The sequence below is a fragment of the Canis lupus genome, chromosome 3, assembly GCF_011100685.1.
Source record: "Canis lupus familiaris isolate Mischka breed German Shepherd chromosome 3, alternate assembly UU_Cfam_GSD_1.0, whole genome shotgun sequence".
Lineage (NCBI taxonomy): Eukaryota > Metazoa > Chordata > Mammalia > Carnivora > Canidae > Canis > Canis lupus.
Genome location: NC_049224.1, coordinates 788,145 through 812,092, shown reverse-complemented (window position 1 = coordinate 812,092; position 23,948 = coordinate 788,145).

Genomic DNA, 23,948 nt, shown 5'->3' with positions numbered 1-23,948 from the left:
TAACCATTAAGTGTACAGGAGTGGAATGGCTGGTCAGGACCCGCACAAACCAATGACAGTGAGGTTCAGATTAGCTGTGACGGATGATCATTACTAATAAAACTGATTTATATAAATGTGTCAAGTTCTGTGCCTTTCCCCCCCCTTCTCCTTTAGTACTGGCTTTAGTAAAAGCCAGGATTTTAAAAAGGAGGTTAGGGGAAGGGAACAAAGAAACACAATGGAGGGAAGTCAGAGGGTGGAAACGGAGCCACACGGTGAAATGCAATCACACTCTGTGATGGATCCACGTCGCCGCCGTGTTGGAGGGTAATCCTGAAAAGAAGTTCAAATGGGGAAGAAAGGAGAGAGCCTTCAAAAGTCCACCGATGCTTTAATAACTAAAAATCACGCTCGTGTAAATGCTTCTCCTCTGGTTGGTGCTTGGAATTCACTGTGCACTTTCACCCACACACGTTTTCCTTCCTAACCCTCACAATGCAGCTCTTTGCAGTTAAAAAACAAACAAACAAACAAAAACAAAAAAAAAAACCTTACTTAGTTTCATGCCACCCCTCAGTGGGGCATTCGACTGGAGGAAGGGTGTACCTTCTCTGGGCTCTGGGCGACAACCGGGATCCTCCCTCCGTACTGTGCGAGCCGAGGGGTGGGCCCGGCCACCCTCGGCGGCTCGGGTCTGCTCAGGCTGGGTGCAGCAAACAGCATCTCAGGCTGCTGATCTCCTGCTGTGTCCGACCGACTGCTCGGAGCTGCTCTTTGATGTGACTTTGATGGTGTGGGCAGTAGAAGGCCTTCTCTCTAAAGGACAAACTTGAGAAAATTCAAAGGCAGCTCCAGGGGCTTCTCTATGAATAAGACAATCTCGTACTGTGATCTGACAAATCTTTAATTTTTAAGTTAATTTAATCTCAATGAAATCCATCTGACTGGAATAGCTGCAATTTAACTACAAAACCCTGGCCAAGCTCTCTCTTTATCCTATTTGGGAAATTGAAGGCTTCAAGTGATTGGTGGGTCTGAAATGAATGGTAACAGGTTCTAATTGAGTTGGGACTTACAAAAATGTTTCACATCTTTTGTTAGTTTGTCATCTACGGCTTGTTTAGTCTAAAACAAAGCAGAGGCCACGAGCGTTATTTCCGTGGCCTGGGTTCTGGCCACACGAGACACACAAGGCCTCAGACAGGGCACACTGAGTCAACACTGTGGTCTAGAATGAGGAGGAATGAGTCCTAGACTAGAGTTCGCGTCATGGTGTGGAGCCCCCCATGGACCCAACAGCTAATGGAGTTGAATCATGGGTCCCTCAGGGCTAAGCCAATTACTTCCAAACCACAGAGTTTTTTTAGAAAACAGATTTCCCAGACCACACCCTGGATCTAATACACCCACATCTCTTGGAATGGGGCTTACGGATCCACACTTTTCAAAAGCTTTACAGGTGATTGGAGGACCAGTAGGTTTGGGGAAATAGAGGGCCAAAACTAAAATTATCCTAAGTGGGCATAAAAGTGGGGAGGAGTTCTCCATCTGCTCAGAGACAGAAAAAGCCTCCTTAAACTACTTCTTCAGCATCTAGTGCTACTAACTAGAAGTCTGACTACAATTTGACTCTTATTCTTTTCTTGGCCATCTGTTTGGTTTTTTGATTGATTGATTTTCTCTCTGGAAATTTAAAATTGGGAGACCAGAAATTCCCTTAGGATGTAGCTATATAAGGACACTATTAATCTGAAGACTCAAAATCTTCAACTCAAGGGAAATTCTTCTATTTCCTGTTCATCTCTTTCATTTCCTGTGTTCTGCTTTTCTAGAACTATTAAGTGGGTGTTTAACATCATGGGTTAAAGGTATTGCGTTTTAATTTTTCATTCCTTTTTTTCTATCACCTTCACTTTTTTCTCCAGACTTTGCAACATTTTATTGTCTAGAATACTAACTCAGCCTTCAGCCATGTTCATCCTGTTTTTTATTTCTTGCAACTTGATTTTTTTTTCTGCTTTCCCAATAAGATTTTTTATTTCTAGAATCAATTTGGGCTAATTACTCATATTAATAGAAGACTTTTCTTTCCCCTCTTCCTAGCCCTCCCTCTCATCTTTGTTTGCTTTTCTTTCAATGAAAATAGCCACTTGACTCTCTAAAGATATTTTAAGGTTTTTTTTTTTTTTAATTTAAGTTTTCATCTGTTCCGTGATGAAACCTTATAACCTTAGATCAGTGATTCTGTTAGTGGATCTTGGTCCCTCTCTGGCTTTTCATCAACTGGCTGGTGATGGGTTGATCATCCGTTAATAGCTGGCATGGGTTACTTCTACAGTTCTGATAGTACCCCGGGCCTCAACTTTGAGGGTAAGATTGCTTTTTAGTTTAGTTAACCATGAATGGTTATGGTGGGTTAACTGGACAAGTCCCTTAAGGCTCCCTGGGCATGGGCTGGCAGGCCAGTACCTGTCCCCTCCACCCCCTTACCAGCTTAGGAAGATGTGCATTTTGGCAGAGGTGCTTCAAAGCCCGAACCTCCCGGAAGAGCAGTCTGTCCCTTCTCTCCATCTGTGTCTGTATGTGTCTCAAATCCCCACATGACCTGCTCTTCTCACACAGACCCCTGAAGGATTTATTTTGATAATACTTTTCAGGCTTATCCTGACATTGAATTCCACTTGTGCCTGTCATTTAATATAGTAGGGGAAGGGAAAAGCTGAACTGGTTTGTTTTTCTGAATTTAGCTCCTGTTTAATTACTCTGATGACCGTTCCTTCATCTCACTCTCCTCCATATATTAGGTCACTCCAAGCTTGGAGGTTTTCAGGATTGCATCCTTTTCTAATTTGCAAAAATTCTCATTAATTTTTTGCCTGCTAATGACATTCTTTCTCCTTTCTCTGGATCTTTATGAATTTTCAGCCACCTAAGGGATTCAGGACAAGAGGAAATTCAGGTGTGTGTTGAGTTCAATCTCCTCCTACAATTAACCTCTTTTTGACTCTTCCCATATTATGCCACTGACACATTGAACTGCAGAAAGGCAGAAACACCAACATCAAACCACATCACTCCAAAAACACACAAGAAACAAAGGCATACGTGCACTCACACATATAATTAGCCATTCTTTTCTATTTTTTCTTTCAAGAAAAACAGTTCTATCCGAAAAGGTCTTTTCTTTTCTTTTTTTATTTGACAGAGAGAAAGAGAGTACAAGTGGGCAGAGTGGCAGGGAGAGGGGGAGGGAGAAGCAGACTCCCCACTGAGCAGAGAGCCTGATGCAAGGCTCAATGCCTGGACTCTGGACTGAGCTGAAGGCAGATGCTTAACCAACTTGAGCCACCCAGGTGCCCCTGAAAAGGTATCTTAAGAGGAACACTGCTAGAGTTGATAAAGCGTGCCATTCAACTAAATAGAACAGTTTCTACCATTTTCAAAATGTTTAGTTTCAGAGAAACCTAAAATTAATCCATCGTCATGGCCTATCATATCATATAAACATATAATAGGAATGATGCCTACAAGGTATTGTGAAAATCACATTAACCCTCAGTGTCTTGGATAGTTATAGACAGTCCACAGTTACTATTTACACAAGGAAACTGTTTCTTGCCAAAGTACAGAACCACTGTCCGAGGATTACAACTTCCTGTTAATCAATGTATATGCTTCCCTTAGAGACTGCATTTTGAAATCACATTAGTTGTTATTTGTAAATATCACTCAGGCACTTACCATTTCTCATCTGCTCAGAGTGAAAAATCAGGAATCACTCAGAAATCACACATCAGTTCTGTATGTTCACTGTAACATTGATCCTAAGCATACATACCTTCCAATTGTGATGTAAACTCAAAACTAAGGGCGGGGCACCAGGGCAGCTCAGTGGTTGAGCATCTGCCTTCAGCTCAGGACATGACCCCAGGGTCCTGGGATCGAGTTCCGCATCACGCTCCCTGAATGGAGCCTGCTTCTCCCTCTGCCTGGGTCTCTGCCTCTCTCTGTGTCTCTCATGAATAAATAAATAACATCTTAAAAAAACAAACCACTAAGGGCCTTCAGAATCTCATTTCCAATTCACATCTAGACAGTAAATAGGGAATGAAATGTGACCCATGACAAGAACTTGTCTGTCATGTACTCATGCATTCAATTTGGTCTTAGGGTGATGGGAGATGATATTCCACATAGACAAAAGTATGAAGGGAGAAAAGCAAAGAGCATCTGTAGTAATGGTAAGTTGTCCAGATTGCCCAGAGCAGCAAACTGTAAAACTAACCAGTGGGCCAAATGGTCATGAAAAGAAATTAAAAGCATTTCTCAATACCAGGCAATGAAAACAGAGTTGTACTGACAGTGGCAAAAATTGTGATTATTCTTTTTTTTTTTTTTTAAGATTCTATTTATTCATGAGAAACAGAGAGAGAGAGAGAGAGGCAGAGACACAGGCAGAGGGAGAAGCAGGCTCTTCGCAGGGAGCCCAACACGGGACTCGATCCCGGGACCCTGGGGTCACGCCTTGGGCCAAAGGCAGATGCTCAATCCCTGAGCCCCCCAGGTGCCCCATGATTATTCTTTGTCCTGTTAACTTATAGACACTCTGAATCAGCCACATCAGAGAAGCTCCCCAACCCCCGAAATTATAGATTAATAGTAAGCCACCACTAAAGTAGAAAAGTGAGAATCCAAAGAAAGCCAATACTCATGCTAGTGGGAAATCCTACAATTTATATTAAATGTAAGTAAAACCTGCCTTGGGTCTCAGAGAGCCAGAGACCTGATAGTGTTAAAATGATACATAAATCATATGCAAAGACGATTAATTCCACTTTGATGGCCAATGTTTAAAATTTTTTCTAGTGAAGATAACGTGTGACATGTCATGTTGAGTTTGGAAAGAGAAATAATTACAACCTCTTATTTATATATGGATATGTGTTGGACAAATAAATCTAAAAGTATGTGAGGGGTTTTAGGCAGAAAAATCTGGAAAATAAAGTATTTGTGCTGTATTTAGTGTGCTAGTTCTGCTTTCCTGGGGCCTACCCTAAAGGTCTTATTTTAACAAGTACCTCTCTAAAGACTATCTCCAAATACAGTCACTTCTGAGGTACTGGCTGTTAGGGCATCAACATATGACTGTTTGGGGAGACACATGCTATATATTTTTGCTAAGTTTTGTTTTCTTAAAGAGAGCAACAGTAAATGGGCAGGAAAGCTTTAGCACTTAATTCCAAATAAATAAGTTCACCAGAGCCCACACAACCAAAATAAATGTCAAGCAAGTGCTGACACCACACGAATGAAGGAATTCTAGATATTCTTAATTAGAAAAGGAGCAGTGGCAACCTGAAAGAGACACATTGGTTCTTGCATTTGGCCCTTAACTAATTCATACTAAGAATAATAATATCCAAAGGTGTAGATTCATCAAGAAGTTAGAGAAACATTTTTAACTGCAAAGTAAACAGTTAATCTAGGATTATTTGAGATGAGATCAGAATTAATTACGTATGAAGCTCGTTTACTGGAAAACATGATAATATCATTTGTTGTGACATTGTAATATGGGATATTAAGTCAGTGACATAGTCTAGCCAAACTTTCCCCAGTTCTCTGGTATCTATATAGAGGGCGATTTTCATAATTAGGGTAAGATTGTTGATATTTGGCTTGTTTACAGATTTGTTTTGTTTTTGAGGAATATCATTAGTAGGACATGAATAGGAATATGAGCAACATGAAATTTCTTGGCTTTCTGACCCTTTCTGAAAAAGTCAGGCAGACCTGCCAAGATAAGGGTGAGGACCAGCACATCACTTCATGTTAACATCGTCCATTTCGAATTTTCACCACAAAACATCCATGCTTTTAAGTTAAAAAGGTAGAACAAATCCACTTCAATAGGCTTTCTGACTTTAGCTTTATACTCTCCCCTCCAGACCTCATCAGCTGTCTGGAAATGCCACCAAACAGTCTAGGTTGAAAGAAGTCAAAAGCATTGATGTTTCTTGGCAAACACATATTCCTCCCTTCTGACTTTCAATCACAGCTTCAAAACCCTATGGGGTGATGCCGGGCCCCGCTTGATTTAACTTGGGATGTGACCTGTTTTAGCTCTTGTGCTGGTGACTCACTAAACACATCTCTTTTATTAATCCTTGAATCTATTGCTATCAATCAACTCTGGGGCTGAAACAGCTTTACTGAATGTCAGAAATAAACAGTGTTTTCCTGTAAGCTCAGAGGGAAAAAGTGAGAGAGAGAGAGAGAGAGAGAGAGAGAGAGAGAGAGAGAGATGAGGGCATTGGATGTATAAAATCATATGCTATATATATTTGGCTTAGAAAACTCAATGTTTTCAAAATCTGTCTTTTAAAAGTGGAGCCTAAAATTTTAATTATCCTTACTCAGATTTTAGGGGAGATTATTATTTTTTTATTTTTATTTTTTTAGGGGACATTATTTGTCTATCTTAGCTTTTTTCAGTTTTCTGGTATCTACATAGACGTTGATTTTCATTATTAGGACAAGATTGTTCGGTAAAGTGGTTTTTGTTGCTGTTTTTTGCTCATGTGTTTATCTGGAGGAGTTCCATTTGCCATGCATTGGTTTTTCCTAAATGGCCCTGATTTCTCTTCGCCTAATCACAATTATAGTTACTTTGAGTCTTCTCTTTAAGGAGGGAAGGGACATGAGGACTTGGCTTCTCTAACAAAGAGGCAAAATACAGACAAACTTGATAATTAAACTTCTCTTTTGGTACAAATCTTAGAAAACTCTTCATAGATGTACTCAGAAACATACAAAAATACTTATGAAGTACTGTTTGAAGTAGCAATAAATAGGGAAACCATGTCTGTTGATACAGGAGTAGTGAGTCAACTGTAACATATGAAAGCAATGGAATAATACACAGCAGTTAAAGGAATGAGGTGAACCCCCGTGTATGTAGCAGATATTTGCCAGGTCATTGTGAGTTTTTCTGCATGGTTTTGGCTATCCAGTCTGTAGACTTAATTTTTTATTTGAAGGAAATTCTCCTTTCACAAGATAAAAACACTTGGTAGATTTATTGGATGACTCACCCATCCCCTCTATGTGCCCCTAGACAGGCCCAGTAAAATATTCTCCTTCCAACGCCTTTGGCTATTTGGTGAAGGTGATACCAGCATTCAGAATGCTTAGAAACAAATATTAGAACAGTGTCTGCTATATAACAAGTGCTCAATAAATGTTACCTATTCTTATCCATCTACACAGAAGCTTGCAGTATTAACTCGACTAGCTTTGCACTGGGGAATGTGAAATTCAAAATTTTTTGTAATACTGCACCCTGATTCTGGGCTAACACTAATTCCTGGGATTCAGAACATCACTATGGGTTACTGATCATGGTGAGGGTGGAGGGAATTCAGGTTAAAAATGGATTGCTGACAGCCCCGTAAATGGGTCCAGGAGGACTCTGAATCTCTTAAGGGTTATCTGCAATTACAAACTTTGGCGCTGAAGAACTGATATCTTAACCAATCACAGACTCTCCGCCCACTTAACAGCTTCCTGATTCAGAGTAAAGAATATAGGAGTAAGTAACAAATAAAATGGTCTGGAACAGCTTTCTCCTAATGAAATATTCAGCCAAAAGCCATACTGCAATTCTGGGAACTGGCCAATGTGATAACATCAGTGAAGATTTGAAATATATGGATGGTGACTTCTATTCTATCGCTACTTAATTCCTCATCTTGGTTGGTCAAAGAAAGAGATGGATGGATGCTAGAGATTAATAATGGGAGAACATAATCCCTTAAGTAAAGCTGTTCCCAAAGCACTCCATTATCAAATAGAAGTGGATTTAAGGATGAACTTTGAGCAGTTCTGAAAATCCAAGTAAATTGAAAAGGAGAGTTGCCTATTCTTATTCTGGTCCAATTGCTGGGCTGCTCTATCATCGAGTTGGATCTTGGAGGCTCCTGCCATCAGACTGACTACTTTGGCCCATCTGACAAGACCATACCTCTCAAGAGATGGAGGTATCACCTGGTGCCATCGCACAGTGAGTTTATTTAAAGCCCCTTGTTCTGAGTCCACGATCACCAAGAAACTTCTGATTCCCATGCTGTTTAACTTTGGGAAAAGAACAGACTAATGATACAAATTTCATTCCTGAAATCACTGTATTTTTTCCATGGTTTATGATGAAGCTTCCCACGGAGGTTTGTCAACAGGAAAGGGCTGTGTTGACCATGCCCTCACATGTACTCCCAGGACACGTAGTAGTTATTTTTCCTTTGTTAATAAATAAAAGAGCATTCTTGTGTCTACCTCAGTCATGCAAGTATTTTGGTAAGCATGAGTCAGGTTCTCAGGGTCTGGTCACTCCGAGAAAATACAAGTCACTGGGACTTCAAAAGATGACCAAATTCAGCTGGCCTCTCTTTTCAATGACACTGCATACAGGAGCACATGCCCATTCCGAACACTGAATTTTTTTTTTTTTCATTTTCTTCCTCTCCCTTTAGCTTCTGGTAATATTCATTCTGTAGCTGAACTCTATTTTTATTCCTTCATCTCTATGGCATGGAAATTCAATTTCCAGTTGCTCTTCTGGTCCAAGGTCTTCACTAAAGTTTCTAGAAGGGGATTCTGGGAACCATGGTTTTATTAATATTGTTGTCACTGCTACTGGAGATCTTGGTCATATGACAAATGTAGGCCAGGGGCCCAGTGTTTCCTTCTCTAGCCAGCTATATCTAGAAACAATTGATACTTAATGTCTATATAACTAGAAAAACTCATTTCTTTATGGGTTCATAGGTTTTTTCCCTGCAGAGATACATATATTTATTGGTAGCTCCCTCAAGAACTGCCTGTATTTGCCTGTTGCCCAAACACATTGCCAAAGCCAATTCTCTTTATTTCCTGAGTCCTACTTAAGTATATTAATCTGGATTAAATAAAGCAGTTTTATACTGACCTGTCAAAAAAATCAACCCCATAAATGATTCAACTTTTCTCAAGTCCTCTTCTAAACAAGTACCCGGCTGCCCAGAGGTTTATCTTGGCAAAACTGGAACACAGAAAACCTAGGGCATGCTAGGTAGAAATCTCATCATTAATCTTCAGAGAGGTCACTGAGTTTATTTGGCATCCACCTTTGGCCTTTGGCCAGACATGTAGCAACTTTTTCTTAGTGACAAAATAGAACTAAAGGCATTCAGAAGAGAAAAAGAGAAATACAGAGAAGGAGGGGGAAAGGGAAATAGAAACACTAAATAAGTATTTTCTTTGGACTTGTGTATCAGAATAATGTTCATTCAAATCTCAAGTATGGGTTGAAAATTTGTTCTATATTATTTTTGTAATTGGCTAACTAGGAATGAATTTGCAAAATGGATTTGTTATAACACAAGATTTAACAATGGAAGAACATAGAACTTTTAAAAATTGTTTTAAAAATCATTAGTTCTCCAATTCATGATTTAGCATCTGAATCGTAATAGAACAAATGGCTCATGTGAAAAAAGAAAGACGTGTTAAGTGACCACATATAAGTCTAGTTTTTTTGAACTGCTATAAAACCAAGTTTATTTGAACTACTTTAAAAAACCTAAGATTAGGTTCAGATTTATTGTATTTCGGAAAGCTGCTTTTTTCAAAACTACAAGGATCTTACACTAGAGCAGTTAGTAAACAATCACAGGTTTTTTTTTTTTTATGATTCCATTTGCTTAGAAAAATATGCTTCAATTAGCTAATTGCTTTTGTGTGGGATACCCTATAACATCATAGCAGATACAGCTGAGCTTGTTACTTATACACCTCAAATAAATGAATTCACATATAAGATGTTTTCATTTTTCAGGTCTCCTCAACAGGAAAATTTTGTTCTAAATCAATAAAGTAAAAATTTAAAAGAACACACACACAAATATGAAAATAGATGATAATGGAATTTACATTTTTAGAAGCCATGTGGCTCATTTTGCAGATGAGGAAACTGAGGTCAGAGGGTTATAAATTAAATGATATCTGGCTTTAAAATAGTAAAAATGGGGACACCTAGGTGGCTCAGCGCTTAAGCGTTTGCCTTTCGCTCGGGGCGTGATCCTGCCTGGAGTTCTGGGATGGAGTCCCCATTGGGCTCCCTGCATGGAGCCTGCTTCTCCCTCTCCCTGTGTTTCTACCTTTGTCTCTCTGTGTCTCTCATGAATAAATAAATTAAATCTTAAAAAAAATAAAATAGTAAAAACATATTCTGTTCTCTTCTTTTAAAAATTAGTCTCAGGGCACCAGGGTGGCTCAGTCGGTTAAGCATCTGCCTTCAGCTCAGGTCATAATCCTGGGGTCCTGGATGAGCCCTGCATTAGGCTCCCTGCTCAGCGGGGAGCCTGCTTCTCCCTCTCCCTCTCCATTCCTCATGCTTGTGCTCTCTTGGCTCTCTATCTCTGTCAAATAGATAAATAAAATGTTAACAAAAATCACCCTCAAGAGATGCCTGAGTGGCACAGTCAGTTGAACATCTGACTCCTGGTTTCTCTGGGTCATTATCTCAGGGTTCTGGGATCCAGCCCGTGTGGGGCTCTACACTCAGCGGGAAGTCCGCTCAGCATTCTTTGCTTCTGCCCCTCCCCTTGCTTGATCACCCGCACACTCTCTCTCTAATAAATAAATAGATCTTTTTTAAAAAGTCACTCTCCAAAATACATAAATAACAAGAAACAGAAACAAAAACTTCAACTTCAGTGCAGCTAGGAGATTCCTGTAATCCTAATGCAAATATTTGAACGCAGAGAGTAGATGAAGAAATGGTAAATGACTTAGCAACAGGAAGATTAAATCAATCGTGGGATAATACAAATGAGAAGCAAGCATTCTGATCTTCTGAATCCTGAAAAATTGCAGGAAATGGGGGCAGTAATCATTACAGAAGCCAGCTGAAAAGTCTGTATAAGGGGCAGTGAGCACTGCAGCGCCCCCCCCCCCCCCAAACAGGTAACATAGCTCTCTCACCCCCAGGGGAATACTGAACGGAAGAGATGTAGATTGGGTCACCCAAAGCGATTAGAGTGGGATGTGGTGCCTTGCTGAGATTGGAGGATTACATTTTATCTGCATAATAGACCTTGAAACTCCCAAGCCCCTCTGCCTGCCCAGATTTCTTATGCTAAATACCATCATTACACCCCCCTGGGGAGGAAGCTGGAAGATCCTCTTTCTGAGAATAACTGTTTTAGAATACAAATCTACAGAAGCTCCTATCTGGAGGGAAAAGCCTGCTGACCACCTTGTTGATAGCCAGAGATCTGTACACCCCCTGGCAGAGAGACTCCAATCCGTATTTTGCTGCTTCTCTCTTCAACATAAGTCAAGAGTGATCAGACTTTGAGAAATGTGAAAGGGGGAGACCAGATCTGCCTGTCTGGGCTTTGTGATAATTATATGAGTTTGTAAATTCACAGCGTTTGGCTGAGTGAAGGAGCTTGTAATGCATCCATTAGATTCTTGGATAATGTCAAATTCCAGTGTACATTTCTTCCCCTCTGAAAATAAGCAAATATTTATTTTTACAATACGACTTTAAAGGTAGAAGGAGCATTTTGTTGTCTTGCTATTACTGTCATTGTAGTTGTTATTGTTGAATAAAGTGGAAAGACTATGTCCTTAGCAGTTACAAGAGAGAGATTTGCAGCATGGATACTACAAAAATGGGAAAACTCCTTACCTGCAATGCACACTCATGGCTGGCTACACATCTAGCAACACAGAGAGACTAAGAATCTTCAGATTCACACTCTCCATTATAGGTGTTTGTACCTGGAGCTATCTGGGAAACCATGAGTCAATATAAATAACTTAAAAACAGGATAATCCGGGGATCCCTGGGTGGCGCAGTGGTTTAGCGCCTGCCTTTGGCCCAGGGCGCGATCCTGGAGACCTGGGATCGAATCCCACATCGGGCTCCCGGTGTGTGGAGCCTGCTTCTCCCTCTGCCTGTGTCTTTGCCTCTCTCTCTCTCACTGTGTGCCTATCATAAAAAAATAAAAAAACAAAAAAAACCAGGATAATCCATAATGATGTGGATTACTAGCATATTTGCCCTAAGACACTAAAAAACCAAAAATGTTTCATAATACAATTAAAGAAAGTAAAAGTATGGTGACAATGTTTCTAGATAGGGTATATGGTCACCAATGTAAATAATAAAAGACGTAAGATTAATGTTAATCCAAAGTCCTTTTTATCTCTGTGACCAATCCCATCAATTTGAACAGCCTCACACCTGTCACAGAGACCTCTGCTGTGAATCTTTGTGTGATTGTTCATCTGCATTCCCTCTTCCTTGAGTAATGGGTCCAGGTGGTACTTTTTGCCAATCCTCAGACCCAGTGGTTGGTATGGAACCAGTTCCATTCCCAGGTGTAAGGGTGGACATCTGATCCTTGAGGGCCAGTCAGAACGTTGTCCCCTGCCCTCAAGCACAGTAATTGGTTAAGCAAAGGAAATGTGACCACATCAGATACTCCCAGGCCTTTGGACATGGGCACTGGGTGAGAAATTCTTTCTTTTCTAACCCTGGAACATGGGAAGATATTTTTTTAAGATTTACTTATTTATTTGGTGGGGGGAAGAACACAAGCAAGTGTGAGGAGGGGCAGAGGGAGAAGGGGAATCTTTCAAGCAGACTCCCGGCTGAGGGTGGAGCGTCAAGTGGGGCTTGAGCTCACAACCCAGGAAATCATGACCTGAGCCCAAACCAAGAGTTGGATGATTATCTGACTGAGCCACTCAGGCGCCCCAAACATGGGAAGATATTAAGTCTGAGGTGCTAGGAGACAGCCCAGAGAGAAAGCCCACCTGAGAGGGAAGCCAACTTCTAGAAGGATGTAGAACCAAGATTAAAAGGGTGATTTGGTTCTGATTATATCAATACATTGGATCTAGAAAGGCTGCAGACAAGCAACACCCCGGATTCTTTAAATAAATATAGGAGCCAATGAGCTGCTTAAGCCAGTCTGGATTGGATTTTCTATCACTTGAACTAAAGAACCTTGACTAATACAGTCGTGAATTTGTATGTAAGTATATTTAAGATACAGTATTATCTTGTCTTCTTCCTTAGATCATGCAGGCTAAACTCCCCACAGATGTCTCACATCTAGTCTTCCAGCACAAATATATATCATATTAATAAAAGAGTCAAAGAGTTCCTTCTAATCTTTGATTCCCCAACATCTAGCATACTTAATGAGGAGTGAGAAACCCTCAGTAAATGTTTATTGAATGATTTGAAAATGACAGGCTGAATAGATGAATGAATAATGTAAATCCCTGACCTTGTCTAACATTAATCCTTGCTGTGGGCATTCTCTGTATAGATAATCATTAATCCTAATTTAATGATTTCCAGGAATCATTGGAAACTCCCAGGCTCCTTCAGTGGAAAGAAAAATATTCAATTAGCTTTACCTAATGCAAATAGAATGTGTCTACAATATTCTTGGTGCTTGGTTAGAGACTGGAAAAAAGCAAGTTAAATTGACCTGGTTCTTGCCACCTAGGACCTCATCAGCATATATGGATATGTATGGAGAGAATTCTAAAGGAAATATGAACACGATACTGAGTTCTTTCACATTCCTGGGAGGTCTCTAAAAAGTATACTAAATTGTTTGTACAAAATCATAATTGAAGTCCTTCAGTAAGCAATTACTCTGTGCCATGCTCTGTGCTAGATTCTTTACATACATTCCTTTTTCTTGAACTTCTCATAATAATGTATATGGTATAATAGAAGGTAATTCAGTTGAGAGTTTAAATACTGTAAATATGCAAATAGTGAATTTATTCTTAAAAAAATGTTTTCTTTGATCATCCATTTTTACTTACACTGTGTAATAGTAGCAGATCACTTTGCTAAGGAACAGTGCAATCTCAATCTCCAAGGCTACAAATGAGAGGCAGGCGGCGACCAAGTGGACAAAGTGGTGTGGATTACAAAAGGATGGTTCGAGATGGATTCTGACGAGGCTGTTTGATGCTGTGAAAATTTCATAAATACCATGGAACAAAATTTACCCACTAGTGTGAAGTAATTCCAGATGTATAGGTTGGGGGAGAGCCTTGAAAATAAAGGATGACATTAGCAAGCAGAGGCCCCTGTCTGATCTTTTCCAAAGACTTATTGTATTGTTCTCTCCTGTGGCTGTCACGGAAGAGCAAATGCTGATGATTAGTGATCTTCTCAAATCTCTTTCTGCAGGTTAGGAACCAATTTCATTTTTCTAAAATATATTTTGGGCTTAAAAAAATTACTAGAAAAAAATTACTAGATGCTTTTTTAAACCATTGCTTAGGAAATACGTATGGTTTATAAATTGTAATTTTGCAGTAATAATTTGGTAGGTAAAATATGCTAATTAAATATAACAGTTACATCATTAAATGTTTATATTTTATGTGATACATGTTTTCCTTCCACAGGTAAACAAACTTATTTTCATTTAATGCAAAACATCCATAGATATGCAATAAATTCCTTAAGTGACTCAGTGATAAGTAAAAAAGTGTTTCTATAGGACATCTATGCATTTTAACTTATTTATCATACTTGGCATGTCATATGCTAAACTGTCCAACTAAAATGTCTTGTGTAAATCACTATATTCTTTTGGAGTTAAGATATCTAAAGTAAGATACAGTAATCTGGAATGAATCAGGCCCTGACAGTCCAAGTAAATAATCTTCTACTGTAGGTATTAGTACTCTCACTTTATTAATGGAAAGACTGGGATTCAGAGAGGCTAACTAACTTGCCCAAGGTCAAACAAGTAATAGTTGGCTGAACCAAAATTCAAATCTTTGTCTCTCATATCCCAAAGTCCATTCACCTTACTCATGTGATATATCATTCAAAGAGCAATGACCAAAGGAAACGCCATATGACTGATCTGGCATAGTCCATTTGGAATGCAGTGTGTTGCACAAGATACAGCAGTGTAGAATAAAATACACTAGAACAGAACTCTGTGGAGTCAAGAATTTTACTCTATAGTTTCAGAATTTATGATAGTTATTAACACATAAAAGGTACTTAATAAATATTTGTAGGATAAATAGAAAAATAGATCACTTTGTTTCTTTACTATTAACACAACCCAATACTTAACGTGTTTAGCAATGAGAGGACAAAGCTGTATTTGTATTTACATCTATTAAAACTCATATTTTTTCTCATATAGTAAGCCACAACTCTTCCATCATGTATGTGAAGTGTTTTAAAATTAATAATTACTTATTCATTCAACAAATATTTATTAGGTACCTATAATATGCTGGCAGACCTAGGTATTTGAGGGCCACTGGCAAACACAACAAAAAACGCTGCCTGCATGGAAGTTGCATTCTAGAAGGGGAGAAGGATAATAAACAATAAAGCTGATAAATAAATAATATAGGATCCTGGAAAATGACAAGTGCTATGTAAAGAGAAAAAAAAAAGTAGAGTAGACTCAAAAGTGCTGAGGGTTGGGGGACATGGGATGCAATTGTTAATATTTAATAGTGTGTCAGAACAGATCTATTGAGAAGGTGACACTTGAACAGAAGGTGACAGAATTAGGCAGGTGGGTATCCAGTGGAAGAGTGTTTCGGGCAGAGGGAACAGCCAACACAGGCCCTAAGGTGGGAATGTGATTGGCGGGTGTGCACGACAGCAAGAAGGCCATTATGACTAGGCCAGAGTGAGCAAGGTGGAGCCTAGGGGGAGAAGACGTAGCTGTAGTGGGAGAGTGAAGCATATAGAGTTTTGTGGCCACTGTAAGGTTCTGACTTTTACTCTAAATGAAATGCGTCAGTGGTGTTAGCAGAGACTGAAAGGGCTAAAAGTAGAAGTGGGGAGACCACGCGGAGTTTAGCGCAGCAATCCAGGCTAGAACTAACAGTGCCTGGGACCAGGGTTGTCACAGAGAAGATGATGAGATATGATGAAATTTTAGATAAATTTTGACAGTAGTGTCAACAGACTTTCTTGATGAACAGGATGTGGACTATGAAAGAAAGGGAGGCAATATCAAGGTTTTTGGTCTACAAAACTGCAAAGATAAAGTGGCATTAACTGAGAAGGGGAACACCAGAAAGAGAAACACATCTGTCAGTGGGGGAGATCATTTCTAGACTCTGTAAGAACAAGGCATTTGAGAAAGAGATCTGAACTGGACATGCAAGCTTGAGAGTCATGGTATACAGATGAGACTTCAAGCCATGAAAACTAGATGATCATCAAGACAATGCATGCAGAAAGAGAAGAGAATAAAATCAGAAGTGAGACTTACTTCTTTTCATAGAGAAGAAGAGACCACACAGAGGAGGGAAAGAAAAGCAAGGAGGCTGAAAATGAGTAGCCAGTAAAGGAATAAAAATCACAGACCAGTATGGTGTCCCGAAGCCAAAGGCAGAAAGTGAATGAATGAGAAAAGGAGAAGTAACACAGTGCTAACTGACAAATCAAGTAAGATAAAGATTAAGATCAGTTTTAAGGGAATTATGGGGGCAAAGTCCTGATTAGAATGGGATTAAGAGAGAATGGAAAAAAAAAAAAAAAGAAAAAGAATGGAGACATTGTCAAATAAACTCTTTTGAGGAGTTTTGTTCCAAAGAACTGGAGCAGAAGAAAAATCTGAAGGCTTTTTAAGGTAGAAGAACTAGTAGCTGTTTACATGTTTGTGAATATGACCCAGTGGAGAGTAAAAAAAAAATTGGCTGTGAAATCCCAGAATTCCTGGAATAATGTTTTTGACAAAATTAGAGGAGCAGGATCTAGTATATATATGGTGGCTGCATGTCAAGTCATAAACAGTTCTCTCTAGAAACATAAAGGACGCAAAGTACGTAGGGGCAGAGGAGGTGATGGGTGATGTGCAAGTTCTCACCAGATTACTGGTATTTTTTGCAGAAATTAGTGGCAGTATTAAGGGTCCACGTCAGGTTGGTGGTCATGAATCAAAGCAAGTGAAGCAAGTCGGCAGAGTAGTGGGCATTTCTTCAGCCATGTTTGTCCATGGATGCATGTAGAGGATCGGATTTTTCCAGAGTTGTAGTTTATAAAGTACAAAGTCAAGATGTGCAAGGGAGTGGTTATAATGATCAGCCATGAAGTTAAGCGTGATGAGGAGGCAGGAGAGAACAGCAAGGGGGGAAAAGACAATAAAAGGCAGTTGGTAGGATCAGTGGGGCGGAGGTATCAAGCTTCATCATTTTAGTTTAACCCATTTTTAGAACGACTCTTTTTGACTCTTCATTCTGTCATTAATCATATAACTTCCTTTTCTGTGTCACGTGAAAAGAATGATAAATACAGCATTAAGTCGCTCATTCTTTCATCTGTTCAAAAAAGTTTTCCTCATGGACACAGAGTACCAGACGACATGGGATATGCAGTTATATAAGACTGGTCCTTGGCCTCAGGTAGTCCATGGCCTAACTGAGGAAACGGACATGTAGATGGAGAACCCCAGAAGAGCGTGGCCAGCAGCGTGAGGAACCGTGAGGGCGATACAGAGGCAAGACCTGGAAGTCAAACCTGAGCGAGGCGGAAGACTCACACTAAAAGGGGATTCTGAAGCAGCGTTTTGAAGCTCAAACAGGAAATTTCAAGAAGGGCACCTTCCGTGGCTTATCCATCACCCATTAAAATGCTGACTGAGTCTGGGCCAAACTGAAGGCCTGTAGCGTATCCCAAAAGATCACCTCCTCAATTATAGGGCTTCACTAAGTAGTGGCCAGAGCTGTTCTACCAGATGTGGCCATTTCACCTCAGTTCACCCCCCGCCCCCCCCCCCCCCCCCCCCCCCCGCTTGTCCACGAAGCCACCTTGGGCGCCTACTTCACATCACCTGCCTTGGTCCTCTAACCCCCAAAATGGAAGGGTCCTACCTACGGCAGAAATCGGTTTGCCACCTGTTCTTAGAAAATTCAGATCCTCATAATTTATCACTGTTTTTTTGTTTTTTGCCCCAAGTGCCGACAAACCTGTTGTTTCATAATCTGTTTTAGGATTTTGCCACTAACTGGCATGAGGTTCACCGTTTGTAACTCACCCTTAGAGAGGATTAAACCAGGCTGGAAATCGCTATCTCTTTTTGAAAATCATTAAGGAGATGATAGGGTCTGAGAATCACTTCCAGGCCAGGGGAAGGGAGGGCAAGGTACCAGGAATACAAGGCTGGAGATGGGCCAGGAAGGAGGGAACAGCAGCCTGGGAGATGGTGTCACCCGGGAAGTGGGCATCCAGGTGGCGGGGGCGGGGGCAGTAACCAGGGCGGCCTCGAGGAGCCTGGAGAATGCAAAGGTGCCGTCCTGGTTCTGACATCTGGTGAGGGCCTCTCAGAGCTCAAGATAAAAGCCAGCCTTCCTGGGGAGAAACTTGAAAACCACTTTCAAATAAAACAAAGGAAATGCTTTTCTATGACATCACGTCGCTTCTGCCAAATCCGGTCTCCCAGCACTGGTCAGATGCTTGCAGTCAAGAACGTGAATGCACGGAAGCCTCAGGTCCCTGTAGGGCTCTGCTGCCAGGAACCCCAGGAGCTCCATCACCGGAGGGGTGGGGGGGCACACAGAAACCTAAGTCGACCATGACAAAGACTTAAGCTCAACCCAGAGCACAGGCACCAGTGGGTTAAAGAAATTGCATCCAGTGGGTCAGCCCAGGTACCTGACGCCCAGCCACTAACTGCTTTTTTTTTTCCTTAATTTGTAAAAGTTTACTCCCAAATTTTCTCTTATTTAATTCCTTTAGTGTCTATATTTATTTTTCAATCCTAAAATCAAAATACAAATGTAACACTACTTTTATTAAGGTTAAAAGAAGTACCCGACCAAGGGTGCGACTTCCTTTATCTTTTGGTTACACTTTACTAAAAAAAAAAAATAGAAATTATTTTAAATGTTTTAGAGAAGTATCTGATGTGCAGAAAACCCAATAGGGATCCCTGGGTGGCTCAGCATTTTAGCGCCTGCCTTCGGCCCAGAGCATGATCCTGGAGACCCGGTATCCAGTCCCACATCAGTCTCCCTGCGTGGAGCCTGCTTGGCCCTCTGCCTGTCTCCGCCTCTCTCTCTCTCTCTCTCTCTCTCTCTCTGTCTCTCATGGATAAATAAATAAAATCTTAAAAAAGAAAAGAAAACCCAATATACTTTGCTTAGTTTTTGCAGGGGGATGCAGGAGGTGTAAAGTAGAAATCCTGAAATTGCCAAAATTAAGATAGTCTAAGTTTCTTTGCAACTTAACATTGGGAACAATTTATTATTATGCCAGGACTCACCAGCCCTGAAAACAAATATGTTTCCTTTAGGGAAAGCAGCAAAGGCAATTAGAACAATATGCCAATTGCTGCAATCTAGAAATATCATTGAATTATTCTTTCCATTTCAACAGACAAAAAAATTTTAACCAGCATTATTTATGAAACAGCAACCAAACAGTGCGAATAATTATATGGGTGGGTACTCCATGGGTGGGTATTGTTCTAGTACTTTATACTCTCTCAACAGCCAGCCATGCTACAAAAGCAAGAAACTTTGAAAAGCAAGCTACATGAATAATTTAGATGAAATGACATTAAATACACACAAAATTAATCTGGTCTGTTTAATGATGAATCATTGTTATTGTTCTTTTATATTATTGGCGATTATGCATAATTGACAACAAGCTTATATATTTATTAGAACTAGTATCTTTAAGCATTTTTTTTTCTCTTTCTTATTTCTCAGTCTCTACTGTCAGTGTTGCTAGACAGCTTCCCCCCATTCCATGGTAGATTTTAATTTCTACCACTTTACTCCCATTGTATAAGTTAACACAAGACTCTAGACTTGGGACCTCAGATGCAGGCCCACAGCTCCCCTCTGGGGCCCTGGGTGCGCCCAGTTCTCTGCCCACCCTACACCACCACACAGGACTCCAAACACCATTGAACCTACTCTCTATTCAGGACCCAAAGAGGTCCTGACATCTAAAGGAATCAAGAGCCTGAAAACGTAGGCTATAAGTCTGTCCAGGCGTCGGTGACACAGCAAGCACATGCTAGGAGCAGTATACAGGGCGGAGGTAAGGGAAGCGGTCAGTCCATCTGGCTTCACAGAAAAGGGAAGGAGAGGATGCCAGGGACAGAGTGGATGGGAGTAGGAAAGCCTGCACGTAACGCTTTCAGAGAAAACACAGAGCTGCTCCCGTTGTTTTTTCTTCTTATCTACTTTCTTCCTGATGTTTATGGCCCTAATATTACCAGATGCCTGGAAAGGAAGGGATAGTGTATCTCCATATTATTTCACAGACCTCTTTTCGGCCTTACATACTGCGTAGCCCCAGGACTTAGCATAATGCCTCAGATGCTGTTGGAAGTCCGTGAAAAATTGACTTACATTATTTTTAATCATTTTTTAAAGAGACCTCTCAGTCTTGGATGTATATGGCTCACTAGAACCTGCCCATTGGCTCACTTAACCCATTGGCCATTGATCACTAAATTGTTAATCTAGACAGAAGTCCAGAGAGAACATGTACCTAAGCACAGTTTCAGGTCATTCATCCGGTGTTCTAGGTACAAAACAGGTAGATACCTATTTTCTGCCTCAAATCTACATTTTGATCTTACATAACTGTGTGAATTGGATCCTACTACCAGCGAGCCGCTTGACCTCAGGGCAGAGAGTTACTATACTACCTTGGTTTTCTCATCTTTAAGAAGAGGGGCTCATTCATGTTGCTAAATTTTATTAAGTGGGTCCTGACTGCAAAACATCATGCTAGACACTTCCCTAGAGGAGAAATGCGAGTGTGGTACCCCGTTTTCTTCAGGGGCTGAGACCATGCAAAACAGGTAGGTAGGTAGGTATCCATCCTTGTCTAAACACTCACCAGAAACACCACTTAGGAACATCTCTTAATAAACAATGTCAACAAAAAAAAGTAATTCTTCACTTCCACTTTCTTTTTCTTAAATCCCTTTTGGGGTTTAGTAAGGACACTGATAAAATGCCTTACATTCCCTAGAGTTAGAAAGCTTTTTATTTCTAATCTAAATCCTTCCTGCTATAGCTTAAATCCATTTCCTCTTATTCTATTCTCATGGAAGACAGAGAAAAACCATTCATCCTCCTCTATATAATAGTCCTTCATGTATTAAAGATTTCGGCCTTCATTTCTCCAGGTTACATAATGCCAATTCTTTTCATTTTACTCATATATCTTATTTTCCCAAGCTTTTAAATTAATTCCATCACACTCCCCTTGGACTGTATGGATAATGAAATAGTCATGCAGCCCCTTTCAGATTCTAATTGGGTAATAAACCTTCAGGGAAGCAAGTATTTTTAAATCTTAACTCAGAATCTCACATGATCTGGGGTTTAAAACATTTTTGGAGAGCAGGAGGAGGCTGGAAAGCACATGTAACATTGGCACAGAAAGCATGGGAAGAAGTGGGAAAGTACCATTTGGATGTTATTATTTTATAAAAGAGAAAAGTAAGGCGTGTGTCATAGCAAATAAGGGAAAGATGCAAGATTAAAGTTACAATTAAAACAACCAGCTGCTGATTCCTGGTTTCCTACCAAATTGCTGTCAAGTGACTATGATATCTGATCACAGTAATCTAGGCTGAAGTTAAAAAAAAGATCGCATTATCACAGCTTAATTGGGCAGTGGGAATTCACTCTACACGGTGTTGATATTATTTTTCCGGAAAGTCTTCCAGTTATCTCCTCTTCCCTTTCCAACTAAGTTCTACAAAAGAGTTCCTCTTCAGTAACATATTCTACAGGGGAAAAGAAACAAAACTCTGAGATTAATTTACCCAACTTCATATATCTAAATCAATTAGCATGTATATGAAATATAATTTGCCTTATTTGGGTAACTGATGCATGAACAAATAAAATGTGGTATATCTACACAATGGACTATTATTCAGCCATAAAAGGGAATGAAGTGCTAACACATGCCACATACCATAAATAAACCTTAAAAATGTTAAGTGAAAGAAGCCAGACACAAAAAGCCGTGTATTGTAGGATTCCATTTGCATGAAATGTTCAAAATATAGAGACAGGAGACAGATTAGTGGTTGCCAGGGGCTTTGGGGAAGAGGGGTGGAGAGTGACTGCTTAGTGAGGACAGCATTTCCTTTTCCGGTGATGAAGAAGTATCGGAACTTGATGGTGGTGACAGCTGCACTTTATGATTCCACTTAATGCCACTGAAACATGTGCTTTAACATAGTAAATTTTGGGGCACCTGGGGGGCTCAGTGGTTAAGCATCTGCCTTTAGCCCAGGGCGTGATTCTGGGCTCTTGGGATTGAGTCCCACATTGGGCTCCCTGCAGGTAGCCTGCTTCTCCCTCTGCCTGTGTGTCTCTGCCTCTGTCTCTCATGAATAAATACATAAATTCTTTAAAATAAATAAATAAAATCGTAAATTTTATGTCATATGCATTTTGCCCCAATTAAAAAAATTATTTGTATTCTCAGGAACTGTATGTATTAACACAAAATTAGGCACACAGAGGTGGGACCTGAGAGGACTCTCTTGAAAGTTGGTAATCAGCTAAATATTTACTGAGAGCCCAGTCCTGGGCTGGGCACGGAGTCATGGCAGCACCAGAGACAGATGTGGCCTCTGCCCAGTATAGAAATTTTGCAGAGCATCCATTCTTCCATTTCTTCTCCTCTGCCAGAGATACATTTATTCTTAAAGGAAAAATATGAGGAAGAGTAATGATTGGACTCTACTGATCCACCTCTATATGTGAATATAAGCAAACCCGAAATGAAGCCATTTGCTGCTTAAACACATAGGAGTTCACCTTGAGTCCTAAAATAAGGGTGGTCAAATTTACACTTAAATTTACACTTTACCTTACTGGATGCCATGGAAAGAAGAAGGCATAGTGTAGACTGCACCTGCATGTGATTCACAGACCGAAGTCCTTTTGCTCTTACATATTATTTATTATAAAGGATAAAACACAGGATAGATGGAGTACTGCTCAATCATTACTCCTTCCACACATTCCCACCCCTCCATGGGTGCCATATATCTCCCTGCCCCTCAACTCAGGGCTTGGCCACATGACTGACTTTGGCCAGTGGAACCTCAGAGGATGACGGGCATAGAGGCCTTCAATGTGTTTGCACAGTGAAACTTGGTGCTTGTGTCACAAAAATGTGTGCTGGGCAGACATTGGTCCATGAAGAGTGAAAGGCCCATAAAGCAGACATAACCCTAACCAGCGGCCTGAAAAAGAGTTGCCCAATTGTTCTCGACTAAATCAAACTGCACTCAAATATAGACCTTTCGAGCATGAGAATCATTTCAGGCTGTGGTCAGTCATGAAGTTTTGGAGTGTTCATGCAGTGTTATCATGGTGACAGCAGATTAACACAACACATAGACTGAAACAAACTCAGCTAGAATTCTCTCACAGTATGACTTTATAAAATACTTAACAAGTTAACCATCAATAATAAATTAGATTTTTCTTTCTGTATTTTCTTATTTGGTTATAGATTTAGTATCAAAAATTGTCCACTGTGTAAAACGGAAATTTAAACTAGGTAATCTAACTTTTACCGATTAGTACAACTGAAAAGATTTGCAAGGATGTATTTTATTACCGGGATGTTAAGAAATATAGAAATACATTTGCTGCATATATGCTGATATAATCAGGTTCCAGTAAACATCTTGATGAAAGCAAATTAATCACTAATTTGACATTTTCTTTTGGCAAATTAGCAAGATTAGGTTTCACATGAAATGAAAGTGTTTGCACTGAAGTACTCCATCAAAGCAAAATCTCTGATGGCATGGCGAAAGGTGTATAATTCAAGGAAATCTCACTATACTCTTCCATTTCAGGCATTTCTATTCCTAATTTTCACATTTTTCAGTCCC